The sequence below is a fragment of the Heloderma suspectum genome, chromosome 3, assembly GCF_057233095.1.
Source record: "Heloderma suspectum isolate Gila_16-S chromosome 3, 16-S_ref, whole genome shotgun sequence".
Classification (NCBI taxonomy): domain Eukaryota; kingdom Metazoa; phylum Chordata; class Lepidosauria; order Squamata; family Helodermatidae; genus Heloderma; species Heloderma suspectum.
The window spans coordinates 72536136-72556908 of record NC_139460.1 but is presented as its reverse complement, the minus strand read 5'-3'; positions in this window follow the sequence as shown (position 1 = coordinate 72556908).

Genomic DNA, 20773 nt, shown 5'->3' with positions numbered 1-20773 from the left:
TTAAATGAATCAGAACATAATACCTTGTTCTGATTCACAATTTTATTACACATTTTGTGTTGTAATTAGCACTTTTGTTGAGCAAAGGATCCTCTTGTTTTTAAACAGTTCCCCCCCCCCTCAGTGAATACTATAGAAGTAAAGAAATTGAGTGGCCGCGGTGGCTTAGTGGTTAAGACACTGAACTGCAGACTGGAAGGTTGGCAGGTCAACAGTTCGAGACCCTAGTGCTGCGTGACGGAGTGAGCTCCCGTTTTCAGTCCCAGCTTCTGCCAACCTAGCAGTTCGAAAGCAAGACATTGCAAGTAGATAAATAGGTACCGCCTTGGCGGGAAAGGTAACAGCGTTCCATGCACCTTGGTGTTCAGTCATGCCAGCCACATGACCACGGAAGCGTCTTCGGACAACGCTGGCTCTTCGGCTTAGAAACGGGGATAAGCACCGCACCCTAGAGTCGGACACGACTGGTTGGGGACACCTTTACCTTTTAAAGAAATTGAAACTATAATTATAAAAAAAAAAGTTCCACCTTCATGTTTTCACATTACCATGTTCTACACCTGAGCTATAACAAAAGGTAATTGCATCCAGACTGGTATATATTTCAAGACTGCCAAAATTGCCCATTTCTGTGTCTCTGTGTCTCTTTTCTGTATATTTTAAACATATTGGCAATTTGCAAAACTATTTAAGTGATGACATTATTATAAACCCATAAAATGTATATTTTGAACAGACAGAGCTACAAACCATAACTGTATCCACAAAGAGGAGTGTACAGACACAGTATAAATATTATGAGAATAGGTGAATGCCTGCAGAGTCTATGGAAAACCGATAAGCATTCCAGCTGGGAGGCCAGTTTCCCCAGGATGACTGATATACATATCTTTTTTTCACAGTATCAAATGTCATCTTTGCCATCTTCTGTATAATAATGCCCTTTGGATATTGGACTAAGAATCTTAGCTGGTATCACTATGGTATCATTTTCTGAATGCTCCATATTCCCCTTGGATAATCTGTTTCACCAGGATAGAGATAAACAATATGTAATGCCATTTAGTGTCTTCATAGATTTTTTTAAAGGGAATTCTCTCCTTTTATGGAATTATTCTTTATCTGTCCAAGTACACAATAAATCATTCCACTTTTTTGCTGCTAGATTACATTGGAAATGGGCACTTATTTTGAAACATTTGACTTCATTAACTGAATATTACATGCAAGAGAAATAACCATACACCAACTCTACTGATAGAATGTTACTAGATCCATTTATGCAGCTGGCGGAAACTATAAGATCATTCTTATATTGTCTTGAAGACAGCAAATTTACAACAGTGGATTGCTAACTTGTCTTTATTTTGACTAGACAACAACAGCACAATGCATTTGACCTTGGTTAAGAACTGACTGAGTGTATGGGTTAAAGGATACTGGTGGCCAAAGAAAACAAAGAAATCCCTGGCTCGGTCTACTTTTTGGACTTGTTTTCATAAGGCAAGTAAAGAAATAAAAACTTCAAAGCAACACAAATATACATTTCGTGGAATACTTAGTCAACAAAATATAGTGGTAGTTTGCATGTCCTGATATACATGATAATAATGCCAAGTACACTGCAATGCTTATTATTATTATTATTATTATTATTATTATTTTAACATTGGACTCAAGGCTTCTTGTAATTTCTTAATAATGTTCCATTGTTATACAAACAGATTTCAGAGCATTATTGTAAAGATGTTACACTTACATTAAGCTGACAAGAGGCAAATTTAAGAGATGGGTCTTATCTCAAGTTACTGACTTACATTTTAATCCTCTCTTAGTGTAACTAATAACTCAAGTACAGTACCAAGGATGCAAGGCATCTAAGAAGGCAACTGATAGCATAGGGAACTCAACAAAGAAAAGGGCAACCAAGGTCACACAAATGACTAAGGAAAAATGAGGGAAAAGAGCCTCCTAAAGCTTTTTTAAAAAGTATTGTAGGAAAAAGTGCAAGAAGCAGACATCTGATCTATTGTAGGAAGATTTCAAAACATTTAAAGACCCTGTAGTTTTGGAAGCAGTCTCTGCTTATATGGCCAGTGCCACACATTTGGTTCCTGGCCATATGATGGATAAAAAGGATTGGCACATGATAAAATGGAGGAAGCTGGGACATTAAAGAAAATGTGATAATTTTTTAAAATAATGATTATCCACTACACTTGGGTGAGCTTCAGAAGTCACTTTTGATACAGTGCGAAGGTCTTCTGTTGAGCGGGAAAATGAGTTATATAACCAGGGCAGTGATGAAATGCTGCATGTATTTTGGTCACAAAAGAACAAACCATCACAGGGAGGGGTTTTAGTTCAGTGACAGAGCACAAGCTTTGCATGCAAAAGGTCCCAGGTTCAATCCCTGGCTGGAAGACTTTACCTGAAACCCTGGAGAGCCACCAGTCAGTGTTGACAGTGCTGGGCTAGATGGACCAATGTTCTGACTGAGTATAAGGCAGCTTTCCATGTTCCTAGCTGATAATCAGGTATTTAGACACTAGACAGTACAAAATCACTGTACTATCTGACTTGGGCATAATTTACAAAACTAGATTCAGGTATGAAGTCTTGTTCATTAGTCCATTTCCGGGCCCGATTCAAAGTGCTGATGTTAACATTCAAAGCCCTTAACGGCTTGGGGCCAGGTTACCTGAAGGATCGCCTCCTTCCCCAGACCTTAAGATCATCCTCAGCAGCCCTTCTCCATGAGCCCCTGCCAAAGGAAGTGAGGCGGGTGGCTACTAGGAGGAGGGCTTTTTCTGCTGTGGCACCCCGGCTCTGAAATGAGCTCCCTAGTGAGGTTCGCCTGGCGCCTACATTGTACTCCTTTCGGCGCCAGGTGAAGACCTTTTTATTTTCCCAGGCATTTTAGCATTTTAGCTTTCTAAATTTTTAGCTTTGCTGTTTTAAATCTGTATTTTAAACTCCTGCACTGCTGCTAGGTTTTATTGTGGTTGTATTGTTATATTGTGGTTTTAATGTTCTATATATATTAAATTGTTTTATTGTGTGCTGTTTGGTTTTAATTTTTGTGAACTGCCCAGAGAGCTTTGGCTATTGGGCGGTATAGAAATGAAATGAATGAATAAATAAATAAATAAATTCCAGAAAGATACACAAAATCCATTGGTGAACAAACCACCAGAAACGACTAGTTAAAATATGTACGCAGCATCAGAACTGTATTCACAATACTATTAAATAATGGATAGTTAATTTCAATGAACAATGATAATTATAAAGATCCAGTGTTTATTCTAGACATAGGGCTAAACTGTACTCTAAATTACTCACACTTTAAAACAAAAAAATGCTTAAACCAGTCAATTTTATTTTGAAGAAAAGCAGGCCTCTATTCCAGAATGTGTTACTGATCTAGATAGGGGACCATGCCAGTTTCCTGCAAAAATTGCCCCTACTGCTATTTGCTCCTGATAATTATGTTTACTGCAAAGTGCAAACTCCAGCTGTGGAGGCAAATAGCATCAGGAAGTGGTGTGAAACTGTTGTGAGACCCTGATACAATATACGGATGTCAGAGAATTCCACCACGGATCTCAGTGAGGCCGAATGCCAGTGCATTCGGCCCACTGAAATCTGTGGTAGAATGAAGCCCCCCTGTCCCCCCACCCTGTCAAAGGTGCATGAAACGGGACACCTACCTGCTGCCGTTCGCGCTGCTTTGCGAATGATGGCCACGGCCACCATTCACTTCTTCACTATAGCCGTGATAGGCTACGTAAATACTTACATAGCCTATCACAGCTAACACAGGGACGCCATTTGCGTCCCTGCGGAACCCGTGATAGGCTGTGTAAGTATGTACGTAGCCTATCACGGCAAAAAAAAGGGAACACAAATGGCGGCAGCTATGGCGGCTGCCATTTGAGTTCCCCTTTTTTTTTTGGCCCTGATAGCCTACGTAACTATTTATGTAGTCTATTACGGCAAAAGAGAGGGGCGCAAATGGCATAGTGGCCGCCATTTGCGCCCATCTCTTTTGCTATAATAGGCTACATAAATATTTACGTAGCCTATCACGGCCAAAAGAAAAAGGGAACGCAAATGGCGGCCGCCGTAGCCGCCGCCATTTGTGTTCGCTGTTTTGTTTTTTGCCGTGATAGGCTACGTAAATGGCCACTGCCATTTGCGTCCCTGCAGGCTGCCCAGCGGCCAGATGTCCGGCTGTGGGCGGCCCCGGCTGGCAGCTCCGCGGAATCGCCATGGACTGGAGCCGGCCGGAGAGAATTTCAGGGGGAAGGACGGAGCACCTCCCCCCCACCGCGAATGTCAGCCTTCAAAAAGGTAAGTGACTTTCGTACATCCCTAGATACAGATTAAGAACATTTTCTGGACTGGGGCCCTGCAGGCCTGCTTTTCCTTTAGAATACAAGTGCCGGTTATAATGTACGTATACAGAGCTACTCCTTGTTATGTTACTTTTACATTCTTTACTACACAGAACACTATATTATTTATTACTGTGGGTTACTTTGGTTATATTATAACCAAATAGAATATTTGGTTATAATACATTACACTGTGGGTTATATTATTTACAATGAGTTTATTACTATAGCAAGTGGTTTCTGGTAGTTTGGTGTCTTTTGGCTGCAGCCTAGGTGGGTTGGATCCAGACTTAGGCATATGTAGAGTAGACCCATTGACATCAGTGGATTTATTTTAAGTATGAGTCAGTCTGGATCCAAAGCATTATTTAGTAAGAGACCTCTGGAAATATAGAACTGTTTCTTATTATATGCTGGTGAGGAATTGTAGCTTAGTGGTAGAGCATATGCAGAAAGTCTGAGGTTCAATCCTTGGCATATAGTAAAAATATGTCAGGCCTGGGAAAGACTTCTGCTTGAGACCGGAGAGCTTTGGAGTAAAGAGTACTGAGCTAGATGAAGTAATGGTCTGAAAGTTTCATAAATATTCACACTACTAATGTGACAAATTATAGGGTTGTGCTTGTACCCAATCCCTTGCGAAGAGAAAACTCTCTGAAAAAGGCCCTGATGCTGGGAAAGACTGAAGGCAAAAGGAGAAGGGGAAGGCAGAGGATGAGATGGCTAGATAACATCACTGATGCAATGAATATGGACTTCAGCATGCTCCAGGAGAGAGCGCAGGACAGGAAAGCCTGGCGTGCAGTGCTCCATGGGGTCATGAAGAGTCGGACACGACTGAATGACTGAACAACAACAACAACCCAATCCCTCCGCTGATTCCCACTTTTTAGTGATTAGTGATTCCCATTTTTCTCTTCAGTTTCCTGTCTATCTCTTCACCATATCTGCTCCAGGTATGATGGATTAAGGGGAGGTGGGTTGGGGGGATGCAAGAGAAAGGGGAAATATGCAACTGCAACAACAACAACAACAACAACAACAACTCCCTTCCTGCCCACAAAAGCTTCCCCTGGATCTAAGAGCCTTCCGTGAGGAGGACACAATTGGATACAGGCCATAGACAGCTGTGAAGTCATCTGGCTTTGGCTCCATACAAATTAAGAGTGTCTAGGAAAAAGTTTTACTGGGGTAGGAAATCCTAAAAAACTAAAAGGAACTGTATGGTGCATTCTGAAAAATCTGGCTGAAAAGGACATAATATCCAAGCATTTAACTTTTTTTTTTTTTAATCGAGAGTGAAAACCAAGGCACTGACTGTGACAGAATGAAGTCTAGCAAAGACCGCTGTTCAGATTCTCAGGCTTACAGATTAAATCCTCAAAGAGTTTAAGCTTAAAAGATCCCAGTATTTCTGTTGAGATGCCAGCTGTCAGATCTATGTCAGGATATTTCTTGATGGAAGCCATGGAAAAACATAGTTTGGTCACAGAGAAGGAATTTTTATTTAGATTATCTGGTGAAACTTCCTTAAAGTAATTAACTGGAGCTAAAAGACCCGTAACTCTATCATATACAAGAAAGAAGTGGGTACATAAGCTTTCTAAAATACACATTTTCAAATGAATGTAAACAAGTGATTTGACAGAATTTTAAAACTATGAAATTGGGGTGGGGTGGGGAAATGAATTATGACCCTTCCTTCAAAACATTGTGCAATATATGTTATGTGAGGTGTGAAGTAATGCTGAACTGACTGGTAGGCTTATGCTAGACAGTCTTTTCTATCTTGGTCCCTATCTTTAATATAGAGATATAAATACGTTATTTATGTATGTAAAGCTCTTTAATTATAAGGAGGATTTAAACATTTTCCCCAGGATATTTCTAATTCTTCAGTGCCCCCTTGCCCAGTAAACTTTCCTAAACATTTTATAAGGCTAAGTAGAATGAGAGAGCCCCCTTGGGAAGGAAAGAGGGCAGCAAATTATTGTTATATGTTTGGGGTCAATCTCAGTTACCTTCCAGGGGTCCCTTACAACTCAGTGCCTCTGATTACAAAGAGATTTAGGATTCCCCGTTACACACACCTCTGTAGCTCTTAAGCTCCTAACATCTTGGGCCGCATCTGGCAATGGAATGTGAAGTGCTTTCATGTTTAATGTGGATTTTCATGAAATCGGCTTTGGTACATCAGGGACACATGTAGCCAGAAAAACAGAGTATGCAAGACCTTAAAATTTGCTTTCTTTCTTTTGAAAATATTTTTATTTATTTTATTTTTATAAATGAAATAAACAATACCAAAATTACCAACAACCAATTTCCCAGCAGTACAATATTCTGATGAGGACACCACAATAACAAAGAGAGAAGAAAAAAGAGGGAAAAAAAGAAAAAAGGGGGGGGGAAAGGGAGGAGGAAAGGAAGAAGTGAAGGGGAAAAAAACCCTCCCCTTCCCTCCCCCTCTCCCTCCCCCTCCCCCTTAAAGAATTGAGTTTAAACTCCAACACCCCCCAGCCTCTGATGCCATGACATTCTATTTTAAAAACTATATCTATAACCTTAACGATCTTACAGTTTAATAAACAACCTTATATTTCTATATCATATCGTCAATCTTATATCAAAGAAACAAGTCTACAATTCATTCCCAAAAGTCTATATTGTTAGTAATAAAACTTAATATAAACCTTCAACCATCAGTAATATATTTTATACTAGATATATTATCTATCTTAAAATAAAAAATATAAAGAAAAGCAAGAAAAAATAAACGATGAAAGAGAGTAAACCAATATAAATATAATAATTTATCTTTGGAATTAGCCTGGATCATGTAGACTAAACACAAACAGTTAACAAAGCTTGTTTAAAGATTCCAGTTCATGGGTTGTAGCAGAATTCTCACACATTTTTACGTTCAGCCATGCCTCTGCCGTTTCATGATTTAGAAACTTCTTCATCTGACCTTCAGACACAATACAAAGTGTAGCAGGATATTTTAAGTAATATTGTAAATTCATTTGTTTTGCCATATTCTTTGCTTTGATTAATTGCCTTCTTTTATTTGCCACCTCTTTGATGTAGTCAGGAAATAACATAACTTTATCTTGTTTCCAGGAAAGGCTTCCAGCCTCCCTTACCAAACACAGGATATAATTCTTTTGCAAATTGAGCTATGACTGTGTAATCAGTCCCTTTAGCATTTGGCACATGAAATGCCTGCTCAATCTCAAGTAAATAATCAGATGGAATAGGGAGTATCTCATGCAAAAGTTTATCCACAAAAATAGGCAATTTTACATCATTAGGTAGATTTTTAATCCCAATAATATGTAGGGGTGAACGAAAGTCACTTACCTTTTCTCGCAGCTTTTTCGCGGTGGGGGGGAGCGCTTCGCTGCTCCCCCCGCGAAGTTCAGGCCGGGGGGGGAGGCTTCCCACCTCGCCCGGCCGAAATTCAGGCCGGGGGGGGAGGCTTCCCGCCTCGCCCGGCCGAAATTCAGGCCGGGGAGGAGGCTTCCCGCCTCGCCCGGCCGCGAACACGAAAGTAAAAAAAAAAAAAAAAAAAGTCCCCTGATAGGCTACGTGACGATTCACGTAGCCTATCATGGCTGACTTTGCAAATCTAGCCATGATAGGCTACGTGAATCGTCACGTAGCCTATCAGGGGACGGTTTTTTTTTTTCTTTGATTGCAATGGCGGGGGCGGCAGCCGGTCGAAAGACTGGCTGCCGCTCCCGCCCCGCTCGAACACCGGACAAACCGCCAGCCGGACCCGCCGCCGGGAGGGACATTCAGGGAAGGTAAGTCCCATCCCGGGGGGGGTGCGGGGGGCGGGGGGGTGCGGAGGATTTCTCCCCGAAACTTGTTCGGGGGGCCAAACACGTTGGCGCTCGGCCCCCCGAAGTTTCGGGGAGAAATTCTCCGCCATCCCTATTAATATGTACATTGGATCTTTTCGTGAAGGCCTCCAGTTGAGAGTTTCTATCAGATATGTTTTTAAAACAAATCTGAGTCGTAGTTTCATTTTCTGCCACTCGGTCTTCAAGCTCCTTAATTTTCGTAGGGATGGCGGAGAATTTCTCCCCGAAACTTCGGGGGGCCGAGCGCCAACGTGTTCGGCCCCCCGAACAAGTTTCGGGGAGAAATCCTCCACCCCCCCGCCCCCCGCCCCCCCCCCCGGGACGGGACTTACCTTTACCGAATGTCCCTCCCGGTGGCTGGTCCGGCCGGTGGTTTGGTGGGTGTTCGAGCGAGGCGGGAGCGGCAGCCACCATTGCAATGAAAGGGAAAAAAAAAAAAACTTCCCCTGATAGGCTACGTGACGATTCACGTAGCCTATCACGGCTAGATTTGCAAAGTCAGCCGTGATAGGCTACATGAATCGTCACGTAGCCTATCACGGGTGACTTTAAAAAAAAAAAAAAGTGTGTACGGATAATGGCGGCCCCCATAGGGAGCCGCCATTCCCATTCCTTATTTGGTCGCTGTAGTCTACGTCAATCTTTACGTAGACTATGGCGAAAATAAGGGCAACGCTATTTGCGTTGCCCTTATTTTCGCCGTAGTCTACGTAAACATTGACGTAGACTACAGCAACTAAATAAGGAACGCGAATGGCGGCTCCCTATGGGGGCCGCCATTCGCGTACGTGCTTTTTTTTTTTAAAGTCACCCGTGATAGGCTACGTGACGATTCATGTAGCCTATCACGGCTGACTTTGCAAATCTAGCCATGATAGGCTACGTGAATCGTCACGTAGCCTATCAGGGGACGGGGTTTTTTTTTTTCTTTGATTGCAATGGCGGGGGCGGCAGCCGGTCGAAAGACTGGCTGCCGCTCCCGCCCCGCTCGAACACCGGACGAACCGCCAGCCGGACCCGCCACCGGGAGGGACATTCAGGGAAGGTAAGTCCCGTCCCGGGGGGGGTGCGGGGGATTTCTCCCCGAAACTTGTTCGGGGGGCCAAACACGTTGGCGCTCGGCCCCCCGAAGTTTCGGGGAGAAATTCTCCGCCATCCCTAATAATATGTACATTGGATCTTTTCGTGAAGGCCTCCAGTTGAGAGTTTCTATCAGATATGTTTTTAAAACAAATCTGAGTCGTAGTTTCATTTTCTGCCACTCGGTCTTCAAGCTCCTTAATTTTCGTAGGGATGGCGGAGAATTTCTCCCCGAAACTTCGGGGGGCCGAGCGCCAACGTGTTCGGCCCCCCGAACAAGTTTCGGGGAGAAATCCTCCACCCCCCCGCCCCCCGCCCCCCGCCCCCCCCCGGGACGGGACTTACCTTTACCGAATGTCCCTCCCGGTGGCTGGTCCGGCCGGTGGTTTGGTGGGTGTTCGAGCGAGGCGGGAGCGGCAGCCACCATTGCAATGAAAGGAAAAAAAAAAAAACTTCCCCTGATAGGCTACGTGACGATTCACGTAGCCTATCACGGCTAGATTTGCAAAGTCAGCCGTGATAGGCTACATGAATCGTCATGTAGCCTATCACGGGTGACTTTAAAAAAAAAAAAAAGTGTGTACGGATAATGGCGGCCCCCATAGGGAGCCGCCATTCCCGTTCCTTATTTGGTCGCTGTAGTCTACGTAAATGTTTACGTAGACTCCGGCGAAAATAAGGGCAATGCTATTTGCGTTGCCCTTATTTTCGCCGTAGTCTACGTAAACATTTACGTAGACTACAGCGACTAAATAAGGAATGCGAATGGCGGCTCCCTATGGGGGCCGCCATTCGTGTACGCGCTTTTTTTTTTCAAAGTCACCCGTGATAGGCTACGTGATGATTCACGTAGCCTATCACGGCTGACGTTGCAGATCTAGCCATGATAGGCTACGTGAATCGTCACGTAGCCTATCAGGGGGCGTTTTTTTGTTTTTGTTTTACTTTCGCGTTCGCGGCCGGGCGAGGCGAGGCGCCTCCTCCCCGGCCTGAATTTTGGCCGGGCGAGGCGGGAAGCCTCCCCCCCCCGGCCTGAACTTCACGGGGGGAGCAGCGAAGCGCCTCCCCCCCACCGCGAACGGCCTTCGACGACAGGTAAGTGACTTTCGTCCACCCCTAAATTTTCGTCTCCATTTTTTGCCATAATGCATTAATTAAATCTACAGCTCTTTGCAGGGCTGTGATGGAATTTTGGATTAAATCCAACCTTTTCACTTGTTCCATAAATTGCGAAGATAAAGTCTTTATCAGCGTAAATAATTCCCCTATATCTTCTGTTTTCGACACTTTTGACACAGAGAATGTGGGGCGAGTAGATGCCAGCTCCCTTCTTCTCCTCGGCGCAGACATGTTTCTCTCAAACAGATCTTACAGGTCCTCAGATGTTCTCAAATATTGTTAATGTTTCTTAAATCATCCCTCAGAGGTTGTTGATATTTCTTAATGCATATATTATTATGGAACACGTCAGCCCTGTTTTCTCCTATGAACAGTACAGCTTTTTGCGTTGGTAAAGCTCTGGGAAGATAATCCTGGAATCCAGCCCCCCCACTATCTCGTGGGGGTTACTTTTCTCCAAGATGTTGTCCAGAGCATGCCTTGCCGCCCCCTTCAATTCCAGGGGGGAGATGAAAAGGGTTTCAACCTTTTAAAAAGCTGTTTGAGAAAGCTCCCACAGAGATCCGTGGGAAGCTGCCAGAGCGACATTGGTCCCACCCAGAAGTCAAAATGAGCTTTCACAGGTCACACTGCACATTGATCCTCCTTACTTTGGGGTCGTGTGAGCCGACTTCCACCAGTTGCACTGAATGTCATCAAACAAACATGCAGGTGCTGCTGAGGAAATGAGAGGCTTGTTCCCTGCTCCTGTCCACGCTCCCTTGCTCAAGGGAGTTTGGAAGAGCTGAATCAAGCCCCCGTAGTTTAACCCCACACTTCTCCGCTCACATCTATCATTGGGATATTGTGAAAGATTAAAGACCAAACTTGCACTTCTATGAACGGAGAAAACAGGTTGCATTCTATGAATGGGTCAAGTCGCTTTCCTAACACATCAGAAATGCAAGACAGCCCCTTTAAGAAGGGAGAAAACAGGCTGCATTCTATGAATGAGTCAAGCCTATAATGGGGAAGCAGCTCTGCAGGGGTGGTGGTGGGAGGGGCTTTGATTTTTTCAATGGGAGAAAGATGATACAGAGGCGGAGGGCAGGCTGCTCAAGGAGGTGGTGGGGAGGGCAGGCGACAGCAGAATGTCAACTCCTTACAGTGCCCCTTTGCCACCGCTTTGGCTTGCTTTCTTGCCTCTGCTCCTTACATCTCAGTAGACCTAGCAGGTTATTTGCTCAACCCCTCTCTCCTGGCCAGGAACAGCCAGGCACAGATACACCCCTAGGCATGCCCAGCATGCAGGATTTAATTCAGATGAATGGGGCACACTGCAGCTGAAGCATGTAGGAGCCGCATTTAAGGTAAAATATGTGCTAAAACGACTTTCAGAAAATGCAGAATGGCCACAACGTCATGTGTCCCCAACAACCTTGAACAACCTGCAGTAAATTACACATGTAGATTGGCTCCAGGAAAACCCTAGATGGCCGAGGGGGAGCAGGAGTCTGTTGGACTGGTAATGCTGTGGACCCTTATCTTAAGCTCAGTGTGAATGAACCTTTTATGACAGAAACACCACAAGTCTCCAGTATCATCCTTCTCAGGAAACTGAAGTCTGAGTAACTGCCAGAACCCCTGAAACTTCTCACCTTTCATAGGTGGGGTGCATAAACAATATCAGATCTTGGCAGAAAAGACTGGTTGGATGGGTAGACCTGTCAGGGATGAGCCCCAACCTTTGCAGATGTCTGACAGCTCTGATTCTGATTCTGAGTCAGAGTTGGAGCTGCTAGATCAAGCATGAGGGGGAGGGTCTAGACATTGGGAGAGATTCTTTTGAAGGCCTTGACAAACAGATGGCCCAGGCTCAATCCCTGCCCCTTCCCCCCACTGTAGGAACTCAAGTTTCTGAGAAGGAGGAGGAAGAGGGGTGTGACTTGAGAGACTCTAGGGCATGTCACAAAGCTAAGCGGGAAAAGTTAGGGGCAGGGCCCAGAGAACCAGTCTTGGAAGCCAACATAGGAGGGAGCCACCCTAAGGGATGGGCATCCCTGCGAAGCAAGCTGGGCTGTGAGGTTCATAGCCAAACTGCCCGCAACTTCTCTACCCCTTGGTTTAATCTCCTCTGCTTAGAGATTGTTGATTAGTTGTTACAGCCTGGGGCAGCTTGAGAGTTTCTTTGAATCTGCATTTGTAGAGAGGCTACTTTCTAGCAAAATAAAGTCATATTAGCCTGATGCTTTGTCTATTGTGGTGTTGATTGTGAAGGGAAAGGATTATCCATTTGTGACAAGACCCACTCTTGATCCACTCATATTGTAATAAAACAAGATCAATGCTTGACCCAGACTTCGCTAGTTTAGATTCATGTTGTCACAAGCATTCAAGTAGACTATTCAAGTTGAACCGTTGCAAGTGGAAACAAGTTGACCATTGTCCGCTATACCATTTGCGTCCCTTCTCTTTGCTGTGATAGGCTACGTAAATATTTACGTAGCCAATCACTGCCAATGGCAGGGACACAAATGGCGTCCCCTACACCGGGCGCCCTTTGCGACTGCAGACCGGCCATGGCTGGAGCCGGGCGGCAGCTCTGTGGACTCCCCATGGAGTGGAGCTGGCTGGGGAGGGTTCCGGGAGGAGGACTGGATCACCTCCCCCCACCTGCGGACTCCCCCACGGACCCCAGGTAAGGGGATCCGTACATCCCTAGTCACGTCTCTAATCCGTCCTCCTGGGAGACAACATACCTGGTGAGTCCATGGGTCTTCACGACATACTTGGGTCTCGATCCCATGCAGCAAGGAGTCTCCCACTACTTCTTCTCTTCTTGTTGTTGTAGGCCTGGGTTTCATCGCCTCTGCTTGACTGGCCTTCAGCCTCTTGCTCATTCTCATGCAGGTTTCCCTGTAATTCTTCCCCTGCAGGCTGTCCTCCAGTCTCATCCTCAAGTACCTGGAATCGGTTCCACAGCTCCACTGGTTCCCCTGGTGCAGAGTGGCATCTAGTTCTTCTTCTCCTAACTGTCACCCTTTTCCAAGGAGTATGCTCTACTGCATTTTTCCTCACCTCAGCATTTTCCACTTCTGCTTCAGCTTGCTGTCGCTCTTCAAGCTTCTGGTCTTCATTTTGCTGCTGTAGTTCTTCCATTCTGTCCAAGAACTCTTCATGTTCTCTTATTCCCAGGAGGGTCAACAGTCACCACTCCAGTCCTCTTACTTTTTCTTCCAGCAGTGTGATCAACTTGCACTTGTTGCAGGTGTAGGCCATGTTGTTCTCAGGCAAGAAAACAAACATTGCACACACCTTGCAGGTCACCACCACTGGAGAGTCTTGTCCTTCCATACCCCCTTTCCCTTTTTGTGTCTAGCTTTCTGATTGTTCTAGACTAGCCTGTGCCTGCTCCTCTACTCTGTTGTTGTTGTTCAGTCGTTCAGTCATGTCCGACTCTTCGTGACCCCATGGACCATAGTACGCCAGGCCTTCCTGTCCTCTGCTCTCTCCCGGAGTGTGCTCAAATTCATATTCATTGCATCGGTGATGCTATCTAGCCATCTCATCCTCTGCCGTCCCCTTCTCCTTTTGTCTTCAATCTTTCCCAGCATCAGGGTCTTTTCCAGGGAGTTTTCTCTTCACATTAGGTGGCCAAAATATTTGAGCTTCAGCTTCAGTATCTGTCCTTCCAGTGATCAGAGTTGATTTCCTTTAGGATTGCCTGATTGACCTCCTTGCAGTCCAGGGGACTCGTAAGAGTCTTCTCCAGCACCACAGTTCGAAGGCATCAATTCTTCGGCGCTCAGCCTTCCTTACAGTCCAGCTCTCACAGTCACAGCCATACGTTGCTACTGGGGAAATCATAGCTTTGATTACACGAATCTTTGTCGGCAAGGTGATGTCTCTGCTTCTTACTATGCTGTCTAGGTTTGCCATAGCTTTCCTCCCAAGGAGCAAGCGTCTTTTAATTTCATGGCTACACTCACTGTCTGCGGTGATCTTGGAGCCCAAGAAAATAAAATCTGTCACTGCTTCCATTTCTTCCCCTTCTATATGCCAGGAAGTGATGGGGCCAGATGCCATGATCTTTGTTTTTCTAATGTTGAGTTTTAAACCAGCTTTTACACTCTCCACTTTCACCCTCAACAAGAAGCTCTTTAGATCCTCTCTACTTTCTGCCATTAGGGTGGTATAGTCTGCGTATCTGAGGTTGTTGATAATTCTCCCGGCAATCTTAATTCCGACCTGTGATTCATCTAGGGATGGGGGAGAATTTCTCCCCGAAACTTCGGGGGGCCAAGCGCCAACGCATTCGGTCCTCCGAAGGTTGTTTGGGGAGAACATCTCCGCCCCCCCTGCCCCCTCCGGGATGGGACTTACCTTTCATGAATGTCCCTCCCAGCAGCGGGTCCCGGTGGCGGTTCGGCAGGTCTTCGTCAGGGGTGGGGGCGGCAGCCGGTCTTTCGACCGGCTGCCGCCGCCGCCATTACAAGCAAAGTAAAAAAAAAAAAACGCCCCTGTGATAAGCTACGTGACGATTAATGTAGCCTATCACGGCTAGATTTGCAAAGTCAGCCATGATAGGCTACGTTAATCGTCACGTAACCTATCACGGCTGACTTTGCAGATCTAGCCGTGATAGGCTACGTAAATCGCCACGTAGCCTATCACGGGGGCATTTTTTTTAACTTTTTATTTCGCAGCCGGGCGAGGCGAGGCGCCTCCCCCCCAGCCTGAATTTCGGCCAAGCAAGGAGGGAAGCCTCCCCCACTGGCCTGAACTTTGGGGGGAGCAGCGAAGCGCCTCCCCCCCACCGCGAAGCAAGCTGCGAGACCAGGTAAGTGACTTTCGTGCACCCCTAGATTCATCCAACCCGGCGTTTCTCATGATGTACTCTGCATATAAATTAAATAAGCAGGGCGACAATATACAGCCTTGTCGTACTCCTTTCCCAATGTGGAACCAATCGGTTGTTCCATGTCCGGTTCTTACTGTTGCTTCTTGACCCTCGTACAGGTTTCTCAGGAGACAGGTAAGGTGGTCTGGTACTCCCATCTCTTTCAGAATTTGCCACAGTTTGTTGTGATCCACACAATCAAAGGCTTTAGCATAGTCAATGAAGCAGAAATAGACTTTTTTTTCTGGAATTCTCTTGCTTTCTCCATGATACAGCGAATGTTGGTGATTTGATCTCTAGTTCCTCTGCCTCTTTGAAACTCAGCTTGTAGTTCAAGTAGTTCTTGGTTCACATACTGCTGAAGCCTAGCTTGTAGGATTTTGAGCATAACCTTGCTGGCATGTGAAATGAGCACAATTGTATGGTAGTTTGAACACTCTTTGGCATTGCCCTTCTTTGGAATTGGAATGTAAACTGACCTTTTCCAGTCTTGTGGCCACTGTTGAGTGTTCCAAATTTGTTGGCATATTGGGTGCAGTTCTTTAACAGCATCATCTTTTAGGATTTTAAATAGCTCAGCTGGAAGACTGTCATCTCCGCTAGCTTTGTTGTTAGTAATGCTTCCTAAGGCCTACTTGACTTCACTCTTGAGGATGTCCGGCTCAAGTTCAGTGACTGCACTATCATGGCTATCAGGGACATTCAGATCTTTCCTGTATAGTTCTTCTGTGCATTCTTTCTACCTCTTCTTAATCTCATCTGCTTCTGTTAGGTCCCTGCCTTCTTTGTCCTTTATCATGCCTGTCCTTCCACAAAACGTTCCCTTGATATCTCTGATTTTCTTGAAGAGAGCTCTAGTCTTACCCATTCTATTGTTTTCTTCGATTTCTTTGCATTGTTCATTTAAGAAGGCCTTCTTGTCTCTCCTTGCTATTCTCTGGAACTCTGCATTCAGTTGGATATATCTTCCCCTTTCTCCCTTGCTTTTCGCTTCCCTTCTTTCCTCAGCTACTTGTAAAGCCTCATCAGACAGCCACTTTGCTTTCTTGCATTTCTTTTTTCTTTGGGATGGATTGAGTTGCTGCCTCCTGAACAATGTTATGGACCTCCATCCATAGTTCCTCAGGCACTCTGTCTATCAGGTCTAATCCCTGAAATCTATTTGTCACCTCCACTGTATATTCATAAGGGATATGATTTAGGTCATACTTGAATGGTTTAGTGGTTTTCCCTACATTCTTCAATCTAAGCCAAAATTTTGCAATAAGAAGCTCCTTATCTGAGCCACAGTCAGCTCCAGGTCTTGTTTTGACTGACTGTATAGAGCTTCTCCATCTTTGGCTGCAAAGGACATAATCAATCTGTTTTCAATACTGACCATCTGGTGATGTCCATATGTTGAGTCGCCTCTTGTGCTATTGGAAAAGAGTGTTTGCTATGATCAGTGTGTTCTCTTGGCAAAACTCTATTAGCCTTTGTCCTGCTTCATTTTGTACACCAAGGCCATGCTTGCCTGTTATCCCGGTGATTTCTTGACTTCCTACTTTAGCATTCCAATCCCCTATGAGGAAGAGGACATCTTTTTTTGACGTTAGTTCTAGAAGGTGTTGTAGGTCTTCATAGAACTGATCAACCTCAGCTTCTTCGGCATCAGTGGTTGGGACATAGACTGGAATTACTGTGATGTTGAATGGTTTGCCTTGGATTCGTACTGAGATCATTCTATCGTTTTTGAGATTGTACCCCAGTACTGCTTTTCCCACCCTTTTGTAGACTTTGAGTGCTACTCCATTTCTTCTCAGGGATTCTTGCCCACAGTAGTAGATATAATGGTCACCGGAATTAAATTTGCCCATGCTTGTCCATTTTAGTTCACTGATTCCCAAGATGTCAATGTTCAATCTTGCCATCTCATGTTTGACCACCTCCAGCTTACCTTGATTAGGGATGTCAGAGAATTCTGCCACAGATCTCGGGGAGGCTGAGTGCCAGCGCATTCAGCCCCCCAAAATCGGTGGCAGAACGGTCTGCCCCCCCCCCGGAACAAGACTTACCTGGGGCAGATCTTCCTGGCGGCGGCGGCGGTTCGGCGGCTGCGGCTGCGGCGGCCGGTCTTCCGACCGGCTGCCGCCACCGCCATCGCCATAACGCCATAAATCTACGTAAAAAGATTTACGTAGCCTATCACGGCTAGGTTTAAAATAAAAACCGTGATAGGCTACGTAAATGTTTATGTAGCCTATCACGTCCGACTTTTAAAAAAACAACAACGTGCATACGCAAATGGTGGTGGCCACGGCCACCGCCATTTATGTTCCTTATTTTGGCACGTCTTAGTCTACGTCAAGATTTACGTCCGCTACGCTATTTGCGTTCCCCTTATTTTCGCCGTCTTAGTCAACATAAATCTTGACATAGACTTAAGACGTGCCAAAATAGGGAACGCAAATGGTGGTGGCCGTGGCCACCGCCATTTGCGTACGTGCATTGTTGTTGTTGTTTTTAAAGTCAGACATGATAGGCTATGTAAACATTTATGTAGCCTATCACGGCTGACTGCAGGGACGCAAACTGCAGCGGCTACGGCCGCCGCCATTTGCATCCCTGCTAGCCAGTGGCTGGATGTCTGGCTGCTGGCAGAGCTGGCCGGCGGCTCCGCAGAATCCATGTGGAGCACAGCTGGCCAGCCAGGATTCCAGGGGGGAGGAACGGAGCGCCTCCCCCCCGTCCAGGATTCCGGGGGGAGGGACGGAGTGCCTCCCCCCCACCATCAACATAATCCGCGAAAGGTAAGTGACTTTCGTACATCCCTAACCTTGATTCATTGATCTTACATTCCAGGTTCCTAAACAATATTGTTCTTTCAGCATCGGACTTTCTTTTCACCACCAGACACATCCACAGCTGAGTGTCCTTTCAGCTTTGGCCCAGCCGCTTCACTCTTTCTGGCGCTACTTGGAAATACCCTCTGCTCTTCCCCAGTAGTATATTGGACACCTTCCGACCTGAGGGGCTCATCTTCCGCCGTCATCTCTTTTAGCCTTGTGATACGTTCCATGGGGTTTTCTTGGCAAGAATACTGGAGTGGGTTGCCATTTCCTTCTCCAGTGGACCACATTTTGTCAGAACTCTGCCATGACCTGTCCATCTTGGGTGGCCCTGCACGGCATAGCTTATGGCTTCACTGAGTTACGCAAGCCCCTTCGCCACAACAAGGCCGTGATCCATGAAGGGGGCTCCTCTACTCACTAGAGGTTAAAAACAGAGTCCCAGTATTGCGCATTTCTGACTAAACATCATCACATTTTTCTGGTTAAGCCTCTCACTACCTGGATGGTTTCCCATTACCCTTTGAGAATAACATAATGTTAAGATACATATGCAAAGGGTTGATGGGAAATGATGTTTTATTTAGGAGCCTTGCAATGGCAGCAGCCCTAGAAAGAACTTCATTTCCCCATCAACCCTTTGGGCTCTGCTTGCCAAAGTTATTGTCATCTGAAAGGCAGGCTAGGGATACACTGTAATTAGCACTCTATGGTAATGTCAATCTCACGAATTTGCTCAGCGAAATGTTGCAAGAGAACTTGTATGAAGTCTACATACGAATTAGACTGGAGGAAGAACAAAAAACATGAAAGATTTCAGTCAGACGTGTTTCGAGCACTGAGTGAGCACCTCAGTGAAAAAGATGTTATGGGAATTTTTAATTTGGCCCTTAGTGCCTTCTGCCAGTGGAAATGATGCACAGAGCATTGGTTTTCTACTAGGGATTCTAGGACTGGTAGTTCCAGTCTCCAGTGGAAAAGATGCTCTGCTGTGGCCACCTGTCACCTTCCCTTCCCTGCCTCAAGACCTTGGGTCAAGAACAAGGGAAGGCAGTGGTCTTTGTGATCCCTTCTGAACATTTTGTGAGCATTCAAATCAAACTTTTGCAAAGGCCAATAGAGTCATATCACACTAGTATTTTGTAATTGTACTGGCTCCAGTCCATTTCCAGGCAAAATTCAAAGTGCTGGTATTAACCTTTAATGCCCTGAACAGCTTAAGGCAAGGTTACCAGAAGGATTCTATATATACATGCTGGACTCAAAGATCATCTCCAGAGGCCCTTTTCTGGGTGCCCCATCAAATGAAATCAGGCTCGTGGCTACTAAGAAGATGGCCTTTTCAGTGGTGGTGCTCCAGTTGTTGAATGCCTTTCCCATAGAGGCTCATCTGGTGCCTATGTTGTGGTCTTTTCAGTGCCAGGTGAAGATCTCACTCCCCTTTCAGTTCATGTTTTTGTGTCTTTTAGACCTTGGGAATAAAAATTGCTGGTTTTATTCTGATGTTGTTTTGACTTCTTTTTAATTCTATATTCATGTTGTGTTTTTTATATTTTATATTTTATGTTTTTAATTTATTTATTTTATTTAAAATATTTCTTGGCTGCCTTTCAGGGCAGAAGCCCTCTCATGGCAGCGCACAGCAATAAAATACATAAAAACTGTTAACATTAAAAGTGATAAAACATAAAAACAATAATTCCCCCCACCCAATACACTGCCCAGTGAACTTGTTGTTAATGTGTGCTATAAATATGCTTTTAATAAAATAAAATAAAGAATATAGCTTGACAAATACATCGAGGATAGGTTTATTAACAGCTATTAGTCGTAAGGGCTCTTTAGAGCCTTCAAGTTCAGAGGCAGTGTGCCACTGAATACCATTTGCTCAGGAACAATGGCATAAGAGAACTACAACTCCTACTTGCAGGTACCCAGAGGCCACTGTCATGCTATTTCAGAGAAGAAGCCAGGCCAAAAAAGGATGCTTAAAAGAAGAGCAACTGTATTGCCCAGCATAGTCTAGAATAGCAGCATAGCTGATTGCCTCAGCTTGGACACAGAGCTATCTATAGGTAGACTAGTAATATAGCAATTAAACTCCCCCACATTCCCCTACCCCCTCCAGTTACTTTTAGCACTATATACATCCTACTTTCGAATTGTAAAATGTGTCCAGTTAATGATAGTTCTCAAAACCAATAGTTTTCCTGCATGGAGGGCTGGTATTTCTGGGCAATGGGGTACCAAGCACCTGACTGTGGCTACATTCTCCCTCCCTGCTACTGCATCAATAATTAGATGCCACTCCACCACTGCTGCTTGCACATGTAAAGGGACTCAGTGGTGATCCTGCATTTAAAACGGAAGTAGAAAGCCCCATTTTAAATGCAGGATTTTAGGCTGGTGTAGAAATGCCCAATCTCTCTCTCTTTCTCTCTCTCTCTCTTTTTCTGAAGGCAATAGTCAGCTCAAATTGCCTCTTTGGAGCAGCTGTCAATGCACAGAGCCTGCCCTCAAATGTTCTGTATTTTCTCCTCCTATTTACCTTGCTTAAACCAGAAAGCTTTGTCCTGCCATTGCAAAGCTTTTAAGTAT